Raw genomic sequence first — 21,721 nt, 5'->3', positions numbered from 1 at the left:
GTATACCTGAAAGAATCCTTTTGGGTTAGTCTTCGATTCTCTTGCAACTTTAACCTCATAATCTCTTTTTGCATTTCTAATTCCCTTTTTTATTTCTCTCTCTAACTGAATATATCGATTTCTTAATTGCCCCTCTCCTCTTTTGATTTGCCTATATATGCCTCTCTTTTGACCAATCAGATATTTTAATCTATTGTTCATCCATTTAGGATCATTTTTGTTTGATCTGATTTCCCTATTTGGAACATAATTTGACTGAGCAGCTAGAACTATGCCCTGGAAAGCATCATATCGGCAACCATCACCACCTACCTGACTCTTAGTCAGGTCATTCCAGTTCAGCCCACCTAAGTAATTTTTCAGTCCTATGAAATCAGCCAAGCGAAAGTCAGGGACGGAGAGTTGATTGCCATTATTAGGGGAATTCCATGATATATTAAAACTGAGTGATTTGTGATCACTTTCCCCGAGCTCATCATTAACCTCAAGATTATTAATTAGTGTTTCCCTACTGGCAAGAACCAAGTCAAGGAGGTTATTTCCCCTAGTAGGCTCTGTCACAAACTGTTTTAAAAAACAATCCTGGATCGTATCAAGAAAGTCACCTGACTCTAAATTCCCTGTCAAATTGCTCCAGTCAATCTGTCTATAGTTGAAATCTCCCATTAGCACAACATTTTCGTATGTAGATGCCTTACGAATTTCGTCCCATAGAAGTTTACTGCACTCCCTATCAAGATTTGGGGCCCTGTAAATCACACCCAAAATTAGTTTTTCTCGGCCCTCGAGAAGCTGTAACCAAACAGATTCAGTGGCTGACGCTTCTAATTTAATATCTTGTCTAACACAACAATTTAAATTGTCTCTGACATACATCGCTACTCCACCACCCTTCCTGTTGACCCTGTCAGTGTGGAATAATTTATAGCCTTGTATGTGGCATTCAGAGGGCATCTCTCTATCTTTCAGATTGAGCGAGGTCTCTGTTATAGCAATAATATCTATGTTTCCTGCACTTGCAATTAATCTTAGCTCATCTATCTTATTTCTTACACTCCTGCTATTAGTATAGTAAACCTTAAGGGAGCTAGTCCCTTGCTGCCCTCCGCTGTCCCCCTTTGTTTGCTGACCTGATCTATTGTCTTTATTTATAACTTCATGCTGAATGCCTTTTATACATTTACTGTTTCCAACCCTAGTGTTGCAACCTGCTTGTTTCCCACACACACCCATACCTCTATCTTCCATCAGTTTAAAATCATAGGCATTTCACCAATGGCCTTCTCAATCAAGTCTGCAAGTGCTACCACCCCTGCCCCAGAGAGATGTACCCCATCCCTTGCATACATATCATGTTTGCCATAAAAGTTGTTCCAGTTGTCAATGAATGGGATTGCAAGTTCCTTGCAGTATCTGTCTAGCCAGCAATTTACACCAATTGCCCTAGACAACCATTCATTTCCTACTCCCCTTCTAGGCAAGATGCTACATATGATTGGGATCCCTCCCTTAGACTTAATGAAATCTATAGCTGACCTGTACTTATCTAGCAGCTCTTCTCTCCTACCCTTCCCAATATCATTTCCACCAGTACTGAGACAGATAATGGGCTTGTTCCCATTACCTGACATGATATTATCCAGCCTGTTGACTATGTCTCCAACACCAGCTCCAGGGAAGCACACTCTATCTCTCATCTTCTTATTCCTATTACAAAAAGCACGGTCAATATATCTTACCTGAGAGTCACCAACCACAAGAATGCGCTTACCTCCATTAGCAGGGGCAGTAGTACCCTTACCTTCACTGGCCACTGAAGTACATTCATCCTGAAGAACAGAGAAGCGATTTCCTACCTTCAGATCTTCACTCTTAACTTTCCTTACTCTGATGCGCCTCCCAATACTGTGAACCACTCGCCACTTGTAGCAGGTGCTGGGCTGCACCTCACTGCTGGTAGCCGTTGCTACCTCCCCAACTACAGCCTCCTCACAGCGAGAGACAGACTGCACCTCACTGCTAGAAGCCTCATTCCCCACAACTCCAGCCACCTCACACTCTCTCCCAGACCCATTGAGGTGGACCTTCAGCCTCCTAATCTCCTCCTGGAGAAGCAAGACCTCCTCCTTCAACTCTCCAACCTCAATTTTTAAAACACTGCAGAAGCAAGCCATGCTTTGTAACCATCCACGCTAATCCCCAAAGCAGCTCAGGGTCTGTGATCTCACGTGACGACTGACCACTGACTTGTCGGTAAACATAAAAATTTATCTGTACACCGGAAATTTTCAGGAAGTTGATGTTAGGTAATGTGTAAGGAAAAGTCCGGCGCTAGATGAATGGTCTTAAGGAAAGTGTTTATAAAAGATTTGTGGACGTAAAAACAACGCCATCACTATGGCATTAAGTTCGTTTTGTGATGTATGATTCTTAGCCTACTTCCTTACGCCAGCTGTATTGTGGTAGATTAACCTAAATTAACTAATTTGATAGAATGTAAAAACTCTAAATTAAAGGCCTAACTGGAGCGCACATTCTGCCTCTGTAGTTGGGTAAACATTGAGTGTGTTTGCCTTGTGATAACTGCAACTGAACACCAACGTTGTGGCAGTGACTACTGCTTATGTAATGTTTAGAAACGCACTGTCGGTAGTGTTTAAGGCAAACACGACCTTGCTAGAAAACTACAAAGCCAGTTAATTTTAGTTTTCTTACACATTACCCAGGGTTAATAACTGAATGCTTTCCAAGTTTTTTTTTTTATTTTAAATTAGGATTCAAACTTAAAAGTAGGCTACGATGCGTGCATTGTAAAACCAGTGACCGTTTTTTTTTCAACTGCCCTTAAATTGTTTATAAGCACATTTCTTAACAGTTTGTCCCGCACCAGTTTATTAGCTTATACCTAGTGACCGAAATATTATGAAGCGCTAAATCCATGTGAATAATTGCCCGAAAATGCTAAATCTTCCTTCCATTAACTGCAAGGCTGACACTGTTCTCTGGCCAGTATGGGGTTAGATTGGGAAACAATAGATCTTGTTTATCTTTTAAAAAGGGGTGTATTTAACCACGCTTAAGTGTTCCCATCCTGTATACAGCCTTCATTGTTATGGGATATTAATCTGCATTACATACGAAAAGAGATTAGAAGAGCACTGCAGTCGGCCTAATTACCTCATGCTACCCAGCCATTCCCGTTCTTAGTTAAGAATACGCACCCCAAGGAAAACATAGTGCAAGTATTATTATTATTATTATTATTATGAGAGAGAAGCGTTATTCTCATACGTGCTTGGGCAGTGGGAGACACTCGGGTTTTATCCAAGGAAGGGGAAGACAGGTTCACTTTTTTAGATCAAGAGCCCCCTTACCAGCACCAAGGAACCTTCCTGGAGTGCAGATCCGTAGATAGGTAAACAATGATTTTATTGAATTTGTTGTAAATTTTAGCAAGGTTAATTACGGTTGCTTGATTATTGCTGGCCCAGAATAAAGAATTTAGTTAAAAACTTGCATAACATAGTTAAACTTGTCCTTGGAGTGCATATTTTTCAGGTGATCAAACAAGTAATGTTTAATACGCAATAACACCCTACCCCCCACAACCAGTAGCACAGACTGGTGGAGTATGGTTCTGTAAAGTAAAAGGACACAAGTGCAACTAATGTGACATTTATTGTGGCAACGTTTCGCTCTCCAGGAGCTTTATCAAGCCATTACAAACAATACATGGACACAGAGGGTATATAAAGGCTCAGAGTGAGGTGAATACTAGTGAGGTACCATTTCGATGTTCACTAGTGGTAGTAGTAGTAGTGGTAGTGACAAAAGTATGGTTCTGTCCCTTTCATGCACTAGCTCAGAGAATGGGCCTTCTGGTATCCCAATGACGTAACTCATTAAAGGAAATTCCTTGATACTGGTAAGGGGCTCCAGATCCAAGAAATCGGACCTACTGTCTCTGTGGATTAAATCACTATGGGACCCCTACTGGTTTAGCGCTTCCCCATACATATTATTATTATTGACGTCTCTAATGAACATAAGCAAGGTCTGTCTTCATTCTCTTAAATTATGCTGTTACTTAGAATGATGACACTTATGTTCAGATACGTCACTGGGATACCAGAAAACCCATTCTGTGATCTAGTGCGTGGAAGTGAGAGAACCAGACTCGACTGGTCTGTGGTTGTGGGTAAGCTATTATCGTATAATGAATACGCATCCCAAGGAAAACTAATTTATGCAAGTTTTTTCTTAAGCCAATTCTTTCGCACCAGCAATGATCAAACAGCCGAACCTATCCTTCCTAAGAAAATTACGTCATTAAATAATTTACTTTGCTTGTCAAATTATTATTATAATAAAAAAAGAAGCGCTAAACTAGTGAGGGGCTCGTCATCTAAGAGATTGGACCTGTCCTCCCCTTCCTTGGATCTAATCTGATTAATTACCCAGGTACTGGATTCAGTTTTTTAAATGTAATAACTGATTATAATTAATGCATAACGCAATTTGACTATTCTTGGTGTGCGTATTTTTTTTCAGGTTAGGTTAGGTAAGGTTTGTCAGGAAACAGGACAAGTGTTTCCTTTCACGAGTCTTAGTCAGATGATGACCCACCGTTGGAGCTCTTGGTCATCTGACCTAGGCCTTCCGCTGGCTTACCGGTCTACCCCTTTAAAAATTATGGTCAGTTATAACCATTTAGTTACTAGTTTTTTCAGGTGATCCATTACTTGCAGATACCAGATAGCATAAGTAATATCTGGACATATGCAATGTATTTTATAATGTTAAAGTAATTTGTAGTGAGGTTAGGTTGGTGCGGGTACATGAACTAACTTAAATCTCTTAAGTATTGTATAATAAATTCGTCTCATGTGTAAGGATATTAAGGAAACTAGTAGCTGTAACTAATGTTATTTGTTGGACATACTGGTAGCAATCTAACTCGTGAGCATGAAAATGGTTACATAACTTATAATCGATGGCTAGCAGTTGATATGAAAATAGGGGAGACCACTACAGTGAACCTGTCCCAGGTTAAGGACAAGTCTTACCGCATCCAGCGAGCGAAATGTGAAATTGCATGACATTATTTGTGGTTACCTAGTTGTAGCAACAGGCGCAGAAAGGGCTTGCGGTGTTCCTTCCGTCTTTATATTTAATCTATACCTAATTGCTTAGTTTCCACTGGTTCTAGTATTCACTACTTCGTATCTATTTTTCTGCCACTAATGAAGTCTAGTTACCTAGTGGCAACGTTTTTTATTTCTGCAGATGTGGCTTGTCCTCATTGGTTCTAAAACAAAACCTACATTCTTTTAAATGATCCTTCAAGGGATGGGCGGGAGGGTCTTGATGCTGGTGAAGGATTGTCGATCCCAGGAACTGGAGCTTCCCTCTTCCTCGGATCAAACTTGACTGCTTACCATTATCTAGGTTGTGCGAGACCCCTGTGGGTTGAGCGCTATCCCATGATTATAATAAGATTATGTTCTTGTGTGTGTATAGTTCACAATATCGTGCAGATAACAGATTTGTGTAACGAGCACTGGGGATATAGTTGTCATTGTTTCTTTTTTTTTTATCTTCCGATAGTAAAACGCTCTTTCCTGGAGATCTCCAACGGCTGAGTTTAAACCAGTTAAATCTTGAGCCATTTCCTGAACTGAAGCAATGGGATGGCAAAGACTCTTCTCTCTTAAAAATGTAACAGTACGTATCTTTCTCGTGTAATAGTTTCAAGTTTAATATTAACGCATGAAGACTGACTACTTATTCAGTAATAAATGTGGAAGGACGAAAAGAGCAAATAATGAGATCTATTACGGCTATGTTTCGCTCGTATTGGTTTGATAAAATTGGAGAACGACACGTAGCCGTAATAAATGTCTTATTACTTGCCCTTGTGTGGTTTTTACCTAACACCGTAATTTTACCAATATTTAGACAAGACATATGGGTGAAGTGTTTGGCCATGTTTTAATTTTTAATTGTTCATTTTTTCTTTTATTACTTTTGAACGCCTCTGATCGGCTTCAAATTTTCTATGCTGGTGTACTCAGACTAGAGAAAGGTTTATGCGACATTTGAAATATTCATGTGCCCTCAAATAATAAAAATATTGGCCGATTTCGTTTCGGATCTGATCGGCTTCAAACTTTAATCATTGGTTTATCCTTTTAGAAGAGGGATAGGATTGCTATTGAAATGTGCCAATTATATTTCCAAAATGAAGTAGTCTTTATCTAGCTTTCCTTTGCTTTCCCCTTCTACATCGCACGAAAATTCATATTGGCGCCAAGCGAAAGCTTCAGCAACGTACACGTGTTTTAAGAACATAAAAATGAGTACTGCAGTAGGCCTATTGGCCCATGCTAGGTAGGTCCAACTCTCGCCCAACCACATCCACTCGTATATTGTCCAACTTCTATTTAAAGCTACTCTACGTTCTGGCCCAAGTGACACTATCTACAAGTTTGTTACTTATAGTGGAAGAACACTGCAGAAGGTCTACTGGCTCATACAAGACAGGTCTTGTCAAAATGACCCCTTCCCTAAGCTACCCAAGAATTTACTCCCGTACGCACGACACCAATCAAACCCAGCCCCTCCCACGCATATATTTGTCCAGTCTCTCTAAGTTACCCATGGCCCTAGCCTCGATTACCCTACTCGGAAGACTGTTCCAGGCATCGACAACTCTTTGAAAACTAGTACTTATCTGTCCTTTATAAATCTACGTTTATCTAACAAATCCGTTATTTTAGGTTCTTACCTGATTCGATGAATCGGGTATTTTGCTATATCCTTTTTTAATATGTATTTGTCCAACTTGAATCCATTACTGCGAGTCCTGTCGTTGTTAGATACTCTCAGCACGTTATTTGCATACCCCTTAGTTATTCTTTTTTTTGTTTTGTTTACAATTGTATATGTCAGTGATGGTCCCCAAATTCTACGTATTTCCAAAGTGCAAATTCAGCTTGTTTCCGTAGGAAAGGATTATGATGGTATAAACCTTAGTAATAGAGATACCGTCAAGTTAGTTTAGAAAAACTCATACGCAAACACTAGGACATATTTATTAGAAAACGTTTCGGGCCTGGGACTTTGATTACTTCTAACGTTTTCTAATAAATGTATCAGTGTTTGCTTACGTGTTTTTCTAAACCAAGGTTTCTGGTACATGGGACAGACTTAATTGTCCTTCTCTATATTTTCCAGCGCATTTATGTCCATTGTGTACTGTGGAGTGGGGATATATCGGATATCCGCATCCGCGGAACATCCGCATCTCGCTGTAAAACATAAGAAGGAACACTGCAACAGGTCTACTGACCCATGCGAAGCAGGTCCATGCCACCCCCCGACTTAGAACAATGACCACCTAATCAGGTCACTTCCACTTAAGGAAGGAGCACGGCATCAGACCTGGTAGCAGAAGCCAGTCAGGTCCAACTCTCACCCACCCACACCCACTCGTGTATTTATCCAACCTATTTTTAAAACTAAACAAGGTCTTAGTTTCTATGACTGTACTCGGGAGTTTGTTCCTCTCATCCACAATTCTATTACCAAACCAGTGCTTTCTTAGGTCCTTCCTGAATCTGAACTTTTCCAACTTGAAACCATTGCTGCGAGTCTTGTCTTGGTTGAATATTTTCAGCACGCTATTTACATCCCCTTTATTTATTCCTGTTTTCCATTTATACACCTCAGTCATATCCCTCCTAACTCGACGCCTTTCTAGAGAGTGCAGATTCAGAGCCCACAGTCTATCTTCATAGGGAAGATTTCTGATACATGAGATCAGCTTTGTCATCCTCCTCTGTACGTTTTCCAGTGTATTTATATTCATTCTGTAATATGGTGACCAGAACTGTGCAGCATAATCTTAATGAGGCCTAACCAACGATATATAGAGTTGAAGAACAACCTGAGGACTTCTATTATTCATACTTCTTGATATAAGAACATAAGAACGAAGGAACACTGCAGAAGGCCTACTGGCCCATGCGAGGCAGGTCCAAGTCTCCTACCGGCTTAAGCCAATGCACCCAACCTAGTCAGGTCAGGTCACATTGACTTAAGGGAGGAACACGGCAACCGACCTGGTAGCACAAGCTATCAGGTCCAACTCACACCCACCCACATCCACTCATGTATTTATCCAACCTATTTTTAAAACTACACAACGTTCTGGCCTCTATAACTGTACTTTGGAGTTTGTTCCACTCATCCACAACTCTATTACCAAACCAGTACTTTCCTATATCCTTCCTGAATCTGAATTTTTCCAACTTGAAACCATTGCTGCGAGTCCTGTTTAGGCTAGATATTTTCAGCACACTATTTACGTCCCCTTTATTTATTCCTGTCTTCCATTTATACACCTCAATCATATCCCCCCTAATTCTACGTCTTTCTAGAGAGTGCAGATTCAGGGCCCTTAGTCTATCCTCATAGGGAAGGTTTCTGATACATGGGATCAACTTTGTCATCCTCCTTTGTACATTTTCCAGAGCATTTATATCCATTCTGTAATACGGTGACCAAAATTGTGCAGCATAATCTAAATGAGGCCTAACCAAGGATGTATAGAGTTGAAGAACAACCTGAGGACTCCTATTATTTATGCTTCTTGATATGAAGCCAAGGATTTTATTAGCTTTATTGCGAACACTTATGCACTGTTGTCTTGGTTTCAGATTACTGCTAACCAGAACTCCTAAATCTTTTTCGCAATCCGTAATATTAAGATCTACATTATTTAGTTTATATATGGCATGGTTATTGTCCTGTCCAACATTTAGAACTTTGCATTTGTCTATATTAAACTGCATCTGCCACTTCTCCGACCACTGCATCAGTCTATTCAAATCTTCCTGGAGTGCTCTAATGTCCTCGTCAGAATGAATTCGACGGCCTATTTTGGTGTCATCGGCAAACTTGCCGATGTCGCTCTTTATGCCCTCATCTATGTCGTTTATGTAGATTGTGAACAGCAGGGGGCCCAACACTGACCCCTGTGGAACACCGCTCGTGACGCTTCCCCACTCTGATTTCTTCCCATTTATGCAAACTCTCTGCTGCCTATTTGTCAACCATGCCTCTATCCAGGAAAAAATTTCTCCTCCTATTCCATGTGCCTTAATTTTCCTCAATAGTCTCTGATGTGGGACCCTGTCAAAAGCCTTACTGAAGTCCATATACACAATATCATATTCATTACCATGATCTACCTCCTCAAATACCTTAGTGAAAAAAGTTAATAAATTCGTAAGGCAGGAACGCCCCTTTGTAAAACCATGCTGAGATTCGTTGATTAATTTATGCTTTTCAAGGTGGCTACGAACTGCCTCGGCAATTATTGATTCCATAAATTTTCCCACTATGGAGGTTAGGCTTATTGGTAGGTAAGACACATATGCAACAGTTAGGTATCTTTATTTCGAAACGTTTCGCCTACACAGTAGGCTTCTTCAGTCGAGTACAGAAAAGTTGATAGAAACAGAAGATACTTGAAGTGGTGGTCAGTCCCTCAGTCTGGAGAAGAGCATTGTTCCATTGTTCATACTATGGAACAATGCTCTTCTCCAGACTGAGGGACTGACCACCTCAAAACTTTAAGGGTGATGGACTGATTACATCGTCTTCAAGTATCTTCTGCTTCTATCAACTTTTCTGTACTCGACTGAAGAAGCCTACTGTGTAGGCGAAACGTTTCGAAATAAAGATACCTAACTGTTGCATATGTGTCTTACCTAACAACCTGTCGGTATTTTATACCATTTTAATGTTCCAGGCTTATTGGTCTATAGTTCGAAGCTAAGGACCTGTCACCTGCTTTGAAAATAGGTATCACATTTGCCATTTTCCACTTATCTGGCACCATGCCAGTTTGTAGTGATATGTTGAAAAGATTAGCCAAAGGTTTGCTAAGCTCCTCTTTACATTCCTTTAGAACCCTTGCATACAGTTCATCAGGGCCTGGGGATTTGTTAGGTTTTAATTTATCTATTTGCCTAAGGACCATGTCACTTGTGACCCTAATCGTGCGCAGTTTATTATCGTCCTGTTCTACATAATTTATCATTTCCGGAATATCGCTGGTATCCTCCTGTGTAAAAACTGAGAGGAAGTATGTGTTAAAAATTCTACACATTTCCTTATGTGGAAAAAGACACTTATGTACAGTTCAGGACATTTATTAAAGGAAACGTTTCGCCACGCATGTGTTCAACATAGAGACGATGTTGGACACCTCATGAAATTCAATGAAGCTAAACTAGTTATTAAAGAAGACGACTTAAGACGGAGAAAATGCATTGAAGCTGCACTAATTTCTGTCAGTAACACTATAAAGCAAAAATCCGGTAGTTACAGTATTTCAAAATTACTAAGCAAGAGGATATTACCCATCCTGGGAACTGGTGTTACTTGATGCCAGCAGGTCCCTCTCTAACCTCACCTCCTTAGTTCAATTACTACTACTACTACTATTACCACCTCTACCCACGCTTCACCTCACCTGACTCCCACCACTATATATATGTGTGTTTTCTTAGTTTTCTCTGTATTAGGACTGAAGAAGCCACTCGTGGCGAAACGTTTCCTTTAATAAATGTCCTGAACTGTACATAAGTGTCTTTTTCCACATCTTGTCGGTATCACCATACCATTTCCTCACATTTCCTTATCACTGTCAGTGAGCTGACCCGAGGAACTTTTGAGTGGGCCTATCTTGTCCCTGATCTTACTTCTGTATACCTGAAAGAATCCTTTTGGGTTAGTCTTCGATTCTCTTGCAACTTTAACCTCATAATCTCTTTGCTTTTCTAATTCCCTTTTTTATTTCTCTTTAACTGAATATATCGATTTCTTAACTGCCCCTCTCCTCTTTTGATTTGCCTATATATGCCTCTCTTTTGACCAATCAGATATTTTAATCTATTGTTCATCCATTTAGGATCATTTTTGTTTGATCTGATTTCCCTATTTGGAACATAATTTGACTGAGCAGCTAGAACTATGCCCTGGAAAGCATCATATCGGCAACCATCACCACCTACCTGACCCTTAGTCAGGTCATTCCAGTTCAGCCCACCTAAGTAATTTTTCAGTCCTATGAAATCAGCCAAGCGAAAGTCAGGGATGGAGACTTGATTGCCATTATTAGGGGAATTCCATGATATATTAAAACTGAGTGATTTGTGATCACTTTCCCCAAGCTCATCATTAACCTCAAGATTATTTATTAGTGTTTCCCTACTGGCAAGAACCAAGTCAAGGAGGTTATTTCCCCTAGTTGGCTCTGTCACAAACTGTTTTAAAAAACAATCCTGGATCGTATCAAGAAAGTCACCTGACTCTAAATTTCCTGTCAAATTGCTCCAGTCAATCTGTCTATAGTTGAAATCTCCCATTAGCACAACATTTTCGTATGTAGATGCCTTACGAATTTCGTCCCATACAAGTTTACTGCACTCCCTATCAAGATTTGGGGCCCTGTAAATCACACCCAAAATTAGTTTTTCTCGGCCCTCTACCCTATTCAGTTTATAAGTGTAAAGTAAAAGGACACAAGTGCAACTAATGTGACATTTATTGTGGCAACGTTTCGCTCTCCAGGAGCTTTATCAAGCCATTACAAACAATACATGGACACAGAGGGTATATAAAGGCTCAGAGTGAGGTGTAATACTAGTGAGGTACCATTTCGATGTTCACTAGTGGTAGTAGTAGTAGTAGTAGTGGTAGTGACAAAAGTAATACAATATGGTAGAGCAATTAATTCGTACATGAGTAAAAGGATATAAAAGCTATTACTTGGGTAACATAAAAATAGGTTGGACAAATATAGACTGGAATGAGGCAGCTTGTTTCAGTGTTCACTCTCTGTGCTTTGTGTAGTATAACAGGAGAGACTATGTGATGGCAGGGTTTACTGTTTTCAGGAGGATTCTTGCTAAGACTTCGGAGATGGTGAAGCTGCCGTTGTTTTGTTTAATTGTATTCGAAACAGCGATCAGTGCTGATTCGAGGCACTTGCGTCTGCGGAAATTAGTTTCTTTGATCACTAATTGGGCGTCTCTGAATTTCATGAGATGATTGGTGGAATTTCGGTGTTGTACACAGGCGTTGTTCAAGTTATCGTTCCTACATGCGTAAATGTGTTCATTGAGGCGGGTGTCGAGGTTTCTGGCTGTTTCACCTACGTAAATCTTGTCACAGCCTCCACAGGGTATAGTGTAAACTCCTGCATTGACTGGTTCGTGGTGCTTGGATTTTGTCCTGGTTATATCCTTTATTGAAGTGCTAGAAGCGATGGCGAACTCTGGTGTTAGCTTGTGAAAGTACTTTTGAGACGTTCAGTGCAACCTGGCTGTTGGGAAGAATTATAACTTTGCTGGCGTGGTGTTGATGCGTGGAGAAGTTATGATCTGAAGAGCTCCTTTCTTACAGTCTTTGATGAAAAAAGAAGGAAAATGTAACTCAGTGAATGTTTGGTGAATGTATGTACACTCCTCGTCAAGAAACTCAGGACTACAAATTCGGTATGCTCTTAGGAAAAACCCGATGATGATGCCTCTTTTGGTCTTGGTATCTTGACTGGAATAGAAGTGTGTGAGATCATTTTTATTGGTGGGTTTCCGATAAACTTGAAATCTTAGGTTGTTGTCTACTTTGTGAATGAGGACGTCGAGGAAAGGTAGCTTGTCATTGGACTCTTCTTCTAGTGTAAACTGGATCGCCGGTTCAACTGCGTTGAGCCTTGTCTGAAGATCCCGTACATCAAAACGTTTTGGAGTTATTACGAGGACATCGTCCACGTAACGTAACCAAGTGACGCTTGAAGGGATGATGTTGGCGAAGTGTTTGGACTCTAGGTGTTCCATGTATAAGTTGGCTAGGACGGCACTTATGGGGGACCCCATTCCCATGCCGTAGGTTTGTTTGTAGAGCTTGTTATTGAAAGAAAAACAGTTGAAATTAACACAGAGTTCAATTAAGTCAACAAAATCTCCGGGAGGTAGAGGAAGATTAAGGTCCTGATTGACTTTACGTCGTAGAACCTCGATGGCACCACGAACCAGTCAATGCAGGAGTTTACACTATACCCTGTGGAGGCTGTGACAAGATTTATGTAGGTGAAACAGCCAGAAACCTCGACACCCGCCTCAATGAACACATTTACGCATGTAGGAACGATAACTTGAACAACGCCTGTGTACAACACCGAAATTCCACCAATCATCTCATGAAATTCAGAGACGCCCAATTAGTGATCAAAGAAACTAATTTCCGCAGACGCAAGTGCCTCGAATCAGCACTGATCGCTGTTTCGAATACAATTAAACAAAATAACGGCAGCTTCACCATCTCCGAAGTCTTAGCAAGAATCCTCCTGAAAACAGTAAACCCTGCCATCACATAGTCTCTCCTGTTATACTACACAAAGCACAGAGAGTGAACACTGAAACAAGCTGCCTCATTCCAGTCTATATTTGTCCAACCTATTTTTATGTTACCCAAGTAATAGCTTTTTTATCCTTTTACTCATGTACGAATTAATTGCTCTACCATATTGTATTACTTTTGTCACTACCACCACTACTACTACTACTACCACTAGTGAACATCGAAATGGTACCTCAGTAGTATTACACCTCACTCTGAGCCTTTATATACCCTCTGTGTCCATGTATTGTTTGTAATGGCTTGATAAAGCTCCTGGAGAGCGAAACGTTGCCACAATAAATGTCACATTAGTTGCACTTGTGTCCTTTTACTTTACATATTGTCGGTAATTCTACCAACTTTATTACAGTTTATAAGTGGCATGGTTATTGTCCTGTCCAACATTTAGAACTTTTGTAGATGAATGGTTCAGAGAACCGACATGTTGATAAATTAGACACATGTGCAACTCTTGCATTTGTCTATATTAAACTGCGTCTGCCACTTCTCCGACCATTGCATCAGTCTATTTAAATCATCCTGGAGTGCACTAATGTCCTCATTAGAATGAATTGGACGGCCTGTTGTGGTGTCATCAGCAAATTTGCTTATGTCGCTATTTATTCCCTCATCTATGTCGTTTATGTAAATTGTGAACAACAACGGGCCCAACACTGACCCCTGCGGAACACCACTTGTGACGTGCCCTCAATAGCCGCATCTACAAAATAAGTAAGACATCCTCATACATATCCGCATCCGCAGATATGTATGAGGTAATCTCACAGTTTCTTACATCGCATCCGCATTTTACTATAAGCACATATCAGCATCCGTAAAATAAGTAAGACATCCTCGTACACATCCGCATTCGCGGATATCTAAATTTTCACATCTGATACATCTCTAGTGTTGAGACTAGAACCGAGCAGGGTAATCTGAGTGAGGCTTTGCCAAAATTATGTATCGTTGAAGCATTACTTAAGGACTTCTATTATTTATACTATTTGATATGTGCAAGAAAGGTATAAAATACCGACAATATGAAAGTTAAGACATGTGCAACATCTGGATATCTTTATTGTAGACGTCTGCAGTAGACGTCTACAATAAAGATATCCAGATGTTGCACATATGTCTTAACTTTCACTACTTGATATGAAGCCAAGAATCCTATACTAGCTTAATTGCTAATACTTGTTTATGTTGTCTTGGCTTTAAATTTCTGCTACCCAGAACTAAATATTTTTCGCATTCAGTTTGACTAACCTCTGCATTATTTAGCGTATAGGTAGAATGGTTAGTCTTTTCCTAGGATTATAATTTTATATTTGTCTGCATTGACCTGCAGCTGCCATTTATCCGACCACATCCACTTATCAAGCTCATCCTTCAGATTTCTAGTGTCCTTTTAGGTAAAAACACGTGTAACTAATGTGACATTTAACTGCGGCAACGTTTCGCTCTCCAGGAGCTTTTTCAAACCGTTATGGTTTAAAAAATATCCTGGAAAGCGAAACGTTGCCACAATAAAATGTCACATTAGTTGCACTTGTGCCTTTTTACTCAATATTTTGTCGGTAATTCTATTAACATTTTCTAGTCCTCATCAGAAATTATCTAACGGTCTGTTTAGTGTCATCGGCAAACATACTTGTCACTATTTAGTCCTTCATCTGTGTCACATGTAGATTGTGAACAGGAAGGGTTCTTTCTCCCCATTGATCACACTGTTGCTTATCTGATAACCATAAATCGACCCGGGGATAACAAAGGCCTAACTGAAGTCCACATGCTCACTGTATTCTTTATCTTGGTCTACTACCTCGAATACCTTTGGCTTTCCTTATTCCTTTATTGGTTTATCTTAGATTGAATATATTGGTCAATAAGGTGACCCTGTCCTCTTTGATTCGCCTGTAAATGCCTTTTGGTCACCTAAAGGATGTTTTGGTGTATTCATCCTTTTAGAGTTATTTATATTTGATGCAATTTCCTTATAATGAATATATGCAGGTTGGTCGGCTTGTCCAACGCTTTACAAAGTCATATTGTCGTCATTGCCACTGTTCATCCGTCTGTCCTCCCTTATGCCCCCCTTCTCCCCTCAAAAATAGTTTAAATTTTGAAGGGGTGGACCAGTAAGTCAGCGGAAGGCCTTGGTCAAAGGACCAAAAGCTCCAGTGGCAAGTCATCATACGACTAAGACCCACGTCAGGAAACACTTGTCCTGTTTCCTGACAAATCTTGCCTAACCTTATAAATCTGGTTACCCCAGTCTACACAACGAGAGTAATCCTTAAGGCCCATGTAATCAGCAACACGATTTTTTTAATTATTTTTTGTTTATTCTGAAATTGGTAAGTGCATTTTAATTGGCGGGTTTCCTTAACATGTTCTGTTATGTGTTTGTAAACCCCCAAGTCGACTCCGTTGCTCTTCAGACCCCAAGCATGTAGATAAATGGTTCAGAGAACCGACTAGTTGATAAATTACACACATGTACAACGCTTGGGTACCCTTATTGAGGAAACGTTTCGCCATCAATCTTTCTTTTCAAGATTGATGGACTGATTACGTAGACTCCAGAGTTAGGGACTGATTACCTCAAACCCCTTTTGTTCTTCACCATTCTCATTTGTATGGACTGATGAAGCCACTGTGTGGCGAAACTTTTCCTCAGTAAAGATACCCAAGTGTTGCACGTGTCTTAATTTATCAGACCCCAAGCAGACATAAATTAATCACGCCATAATTATCTGAATCTGATCTAGTATTTGTAAAGCTAAATTTTTAGACAACCTCTCACTTAATTAGGTAAGATATATTGTATATGATTGTATAGACCTGATAAGCTAGATTAGCGATAAGTTACCGAAGTACACCTACCTACGAACCACATACTTTGCGTCTTATCTATTGGTGTTCAGCCGGTCTCCAATACACAAATAGGGAGCTACAGTAGGCCTACTGGTCTATAGGTGGGCAAGACCAAGTTTCGCCTACTCATTCCCACCAGTGTCCACATCTTAATAATGCTACTCAAAGTATTTTTTCAGTGACCCTACTTGGATTTTTTAATCAGCTACGATAGTATTTTATTGGGAAGCAAACCCATAGGGGTCAGAGAGCGCCTGAGAGAAATGGAAGGTAATCAGGCTCGATCCAGAGAAGGGGAGGGTGGGTCCGCTTCCTGGCATGAAGAGCCCCTTATCTGCACAGATGAGTTTACTCGTCTACATCTCTTGCCAAACTTGTGCTTTTCTGTATCTTTTTATAAATCAGAATTTATCTAATCTAATTCACCGATTAGCATTCTGTCTTGTTAGATATGTAGAGGATCTTATTTATAACGTTTCCATCTATCTTTCACTTCTACACAACTAGATCGTTTCTCATTTAATGGGTAGAAACGGCTAATGCTTCTTGATCACGTATCAAAAGTATAAATAATGAAAGTTCAAAGTTAGATTATGCAGGACATTTCTGGTCTCCGTATTTAAAAATTTGACATATGAACTATAGGAAATAAGAGAAATATAATTAATCCTATGTATTCAAGAATGGTAGTTTTGTCAGAGTCCTGAAGGTAGTTGTAGTGCTGTGAATTTTTTGCCTGTGGTCAACATTAAATAAGACTTTGGACAAGCACCTAAAGTCAGTACCTGACCAGCCGGGCTGTGGTTCTTGCGTCAGTTTACGTGCGGCCAACAGTAACAGCCTGGTTGATCAGGCCCTGATCCACTATTAGGCCTGGTCACAGACCGGGCCGCGGGGGCATTGACCACCGAAATCCTCTCCAGGTATACACAAAACAAAGCACTCGTAGGGAAGATTGCATAACGAAAAAATAAACATACCATTGCCGTTCATGAACTATCATTTAATTATCACAGTAATAACATAAAAGAATCATAAACATTACAGGAACATAATTAAATTCTGTGATATGCACTTGTCCTACAAGCATACTGCACCATTTCCACCCACCCATTTACAGAATCACGAAACCCATACAGCCCAAGACATTGCAACCCCCTCACCCGACTGGAGCACCATCCCAAACATGGGCTCTAACCATGGTCACAATGCCAACAATCTCCCAATACTGAGTACCCTATCGGGAAACTTCCCAAATGACTCGCTTATTCCTTTTCATCGCTCTATAAAATTTTGCCGCCTAGATATTACACCTGATAACCCAAATCTAAACACCCTCATTGTGTGAATATAGTCGACAACCATATACGTCGCAGCTCTCTCCGCGACGTCAGACAACCTTTCCATGTCCAAGCTCAAAGCCCCTAACACTGATATCCTTTTATTTCCAGTCACTAAAATTAACACTCGAGTCAGCCATGTTCGCAACCCTTCATATTGCCCACAGAAGTATAATTGAATGAAGTGTCAGTTTCCCCACAGGGCCCTCGAGGACCATCAGGAACAATCTTCCGATAAAATTACTACTATAGCCGAGAGAATCATCCAAAACGAATACTGGGAGGATTTCCACTTGTTAGAAGCAGCCTCCCAGTTAATATTATGGTTGTTAAATGTAAAATGCATTAAAATTACTGAACGTTTTTATATTCAACTGATAACCCCCCAAGGGAGGTTCCTTGACGCTGGTGAGGGGCTCTTAAGGGAATTGGATCTGTGCTCCTGAATTGAGCCTGAATACCTTCCATCCCCCCCACGTGCACTGTATAATCCTACGGGTTTAGCGCTCCCCCATAATTATAATAATTCAATTGATCGCTTAGGTTCAGTTGTTCTAGCGGTATGATTTTAACGGTAAATCGATAATTGGTTGACGGGAGCTAATTGAGACATGATTACGACTTACAAAATACTCTGAGGACTCGATAGGGCAGACAGACTGAACGAAAGGTTCACGGTACAAAGGGAGGGGATATTTGGAAGTTGAAAGACACAAAGGGTCACAAGAACACCAGTAAATATATATTGCGTCTGAGGGTGGCTAGGAAGTGGGATGATCTAAAAGAGGTAATAGTGGAAACAGATTCCATACAGGCTGTGACATATTTGACTGCGAGTATTTAGTTGAACAGCAGTTCCCAGGAGCGTGCGTGCATCCAATTGCTGGATCATTACAGCTTGGTCTTGGATGCTCTCTTCTTTTTTTATTACAATAATAATTGGATGCTCTCTGTGTGGTCATGGTATAACTGCAAGCAGAAGGAATAACGGGAAAGTGGGCAGATGGATCTTAAATTTTATAACTAATCTGACCCATCCTGTGAGAGGTAGCCAAAAAATTAGGGAGGTTCGTACAGATGGGATCAGAGGGACTGGGCTGCAACATTTTGTAAGCTACAAGATTTTGAGCATTAAGAGTAACGAGTTTGTTATACAGGTTTGTTCATTTGCCAAACTTCAGTTTTCGGGATATTTACGATATGTGAAGTTTAAGTTTTTTTTTTTTTCAGAATTACTAGTAATTTCATTGAATAAAATATGGCTATTTGAACAGTATTTAATTTTTAAAAGTATAATTTTGTAATAAACCTAGTCACATTTTTAAGCTCATGGCTCTCACATGAGCTATACTTTTAAAACAATAATTAATTAAATGACCCCCAAAATGTTCAATGAGCAATAAATATTGCTGGAGATTCGTTAAAGCGTCTGTGCAACTTAAGTGTACAATTTTATATATATATATATATATATATATATATATATATATATATATATATATATATATATATATATATATATATATATATATATATATATATATATATATAGAAAGGTTATTGTATGTGGTACCGTTGCGAAATTGCTCTTGCACAACATTTTGTAGTATACATTACCGGGAACTACACGATTATATTTGTTAACCTATTCATTAGTTCACTAAATGATAAGCTTAGCGTTTCAAGATTAATTTGTCTATAAAAGTATAAAATCCAAAACCCTTTTGAGGAATTGTAGGAATGTGCTAGGTTGTAAAGACATGTCACGTTTGTTCATAATGACTAAGCAGTTTGTAATTGAGTTAAAATATACAATTCCTGTGCATTATACTTACCTTTTATATACTGTATGACTTGCCTAAAATAAAGCGAACTAAATTGAAGTAAGACGGGAAGTATTTGATTCTGAACAGGCCTGTTTCCGACATGGAGGATCCTGCGCCAGTTTGCGCCAGTAAGTATTGATTACTTGGAACAACGGGTTGCCGGCTAACTTTCTTTATAAACACGTTTTATGCATGCTAGCGTGCACATACGCTAATGTTTATATAAAATTCATATTTAATTTAGCATTAACATTATCGTTCATAGCAAGATTGGTGTTAGAGACATAGATTAATTGTACTACTGGGCAACTGGTCGCTCCTCCGGCAAGCAAAGCTGGCCACACATGCTCATTCACTTCCCGGCTCCCAAAGTGGTCGTGTTGCTTCGCTTGTGTTAACGTTTTATCTGGCTCTACGGCACGATTTTCTTAGATTTTTACTGTCACGAGTCTGGTGGTCCTCAGTACGTGTGGAACGGGCTCACCCCCGTTGTATATAGTGGGGGGTACCCAGATCCACACTGGTAGAGGCTGACATAGTGTCATAACGTCTGCTGCTGTGTTGGTCAGTAACTGTTGAGATCAACAACAGGTTCTGAGCACATACGAACGTTTAATACTTTTCCTGTGCATCCAAGTTACCCGGCGATTTGAAGACTCGTAGAAGTAGCAGTCTCTGAAGCAGTATTATTTCCAGCCATGGAACTGGAGAAGTTAATCAGCTCCATCATTTACTGACGGTTATTGGGAAAGCACGCATACCCTGTATGGCGTGTTCATGATAAATGGGAAACTAACACCCTAGGTGAGTAATATAACTGCACATCCATGACGTTGATTGTACTTAATATTTTATAACTAGGAACAGTTAAGGAACTGTTTTTCATCAGTGTTGGACTCTTGTTATTCTTTAATTGGCTTAATTTAATACAGATCCTTGTAATTACCTCAGTAGGCATCTGGCCCATGCAAGGTAGTTATTCAATATTCGCATTCTTTAATTTCAAAGTTCTTAAAGTTGTATCTTCAACGACTATTGAACTTTATTACAATATAAAAAATAGTACTTAGTTCCTCAAATCTAAATGCAATCAACTTTTTATCTGTTTTTGATATCTATTTTGGAGTTTTATTTGTTTTTCATTGTCATTTTAATCCCCCTCCCCTCTGTAAATTCAACTTGTATCTGTAGGAAGGCATTAGAGATGAAGGGACTATTTTTTCTGAGGGTTTTGGAATGTATTTGCCTATAATTTATATTAAAGCTGTGCCTCCTTAATTATATAGATGTACTGTATAATTTTGCTACTGTTGCATGTACATTACTTTTAATACATGCAGTCATTCCCTTGGACCTTGAGGCCTTAAATGTTTCGATTAATGATTACCAGTTGGAATTTGCATGACTTTTATGCATGTGGTTATAATGAATGTATTTAGCTTTATAACAGCTATTAGTTTTCTAGCCTCCCTGGTCTTCAGATTTTGTTGGTAAATGATCGGTGCCCCTTTTTCATCTGGATAATTTAACCCTGGGGAATGTCTAGAATAGTTCTTATTGATTCTCCTTCATACTTAGCTAGTCAGTAATCAGCCATGTCTTCATTCAGGGAAGAATTTCCATCTTAGTGTTGTTACGTGTCCCTGTACCATGTATTGTCCTTTGTCTTTAACCTACCAGGTTAAAGCCTGGTAGAATGATTGTGGCCTCTCAAATGAGCAGATGATACTGCCATCCATGTTGCAGAAAAATGACCATCTTCACATCTTGTTTGCTGTAGAAATTGTTCAATTTGTCAGTTATAACTATTTCTTTGTGTAGATACAGGCCTAGGTCTCAATATTCATTCACTAACTTCATAGTTAATGTTACATTACTTACTGGGTAAAAGGACACAAGTGCAAGTAATGACATTTTGTGTTGGTAAGGCCTCAAATGAAGTGAAATTCTGGTTTCCACATTATAGAAGTTATAAGAAAATGCTGTGAAATGTAAAGGGTAAGTTACTCCCCTATATGAAAATAGCTTAGAACTTGCTCAAACAGAATTGAGGGGGTGGATTTGATTGCATCCAAAACACATGATGTAGATATAAATAAACTGAGAAATAAGAAATTGAAGTGATAAATTTAAACTGGGCAGGTATACTCTGGGTAAATTCAGATTTAGAAAGTGCCTATACTTTTGGAAATACATACTGTC

At 39.5% G+C, this 21,721-nt stretch overlaps 1 protein-coding gene across 4 annotated transcripts in view; it reads left to right on the top strand.

Moving 5' to 3' along the window:
* Positions 1 to 21,721, top strand: part of LOC128696060 (ornithine decarboxylase-like) — a 61,480-nt gene that overhangs the window by 24,631 nt on the left and 15,128 nt on the right. The window contains exon 2 of one of the 4 annotated variants that reach the window (XM_070094944.1): positions 5,608 to 5,724. The exons of 1 other annotated variant lie outside the window; for it this stretch is intronic. The gene's annotated coding sequence lies outside the window, so the exon portion shown is untranslated. Of the gene's footprint in view, positions 1 to 5,607; positions 5,725 to 19,854; positions 20,324 to 21,721 lie in introns of those variants that run through there. 2 more of the 4 variants (XM_070094943.1, XM_070094941.1) reach the window with 2 other exon arrangements.

Source organism: Cherax quadricarinatus, chromosome 48, assembly GCF_038502225.1.
Source record: "Cherax quadricarinatus isolate ZL_2023a chromosome 48, ASM3850222v1, whole genome shotgun sequence".
Taxonomy (NCBI): domain Eukaryota; kingdom Metazoa; phylum Arthropoda; class Malacostraca; order Decapoda; family Parastacidae; genus Cherax; species Cherax quadricarinatus.
This window is presented reverse-complemented; position numbering and strand designations above follow the sequence as displayed.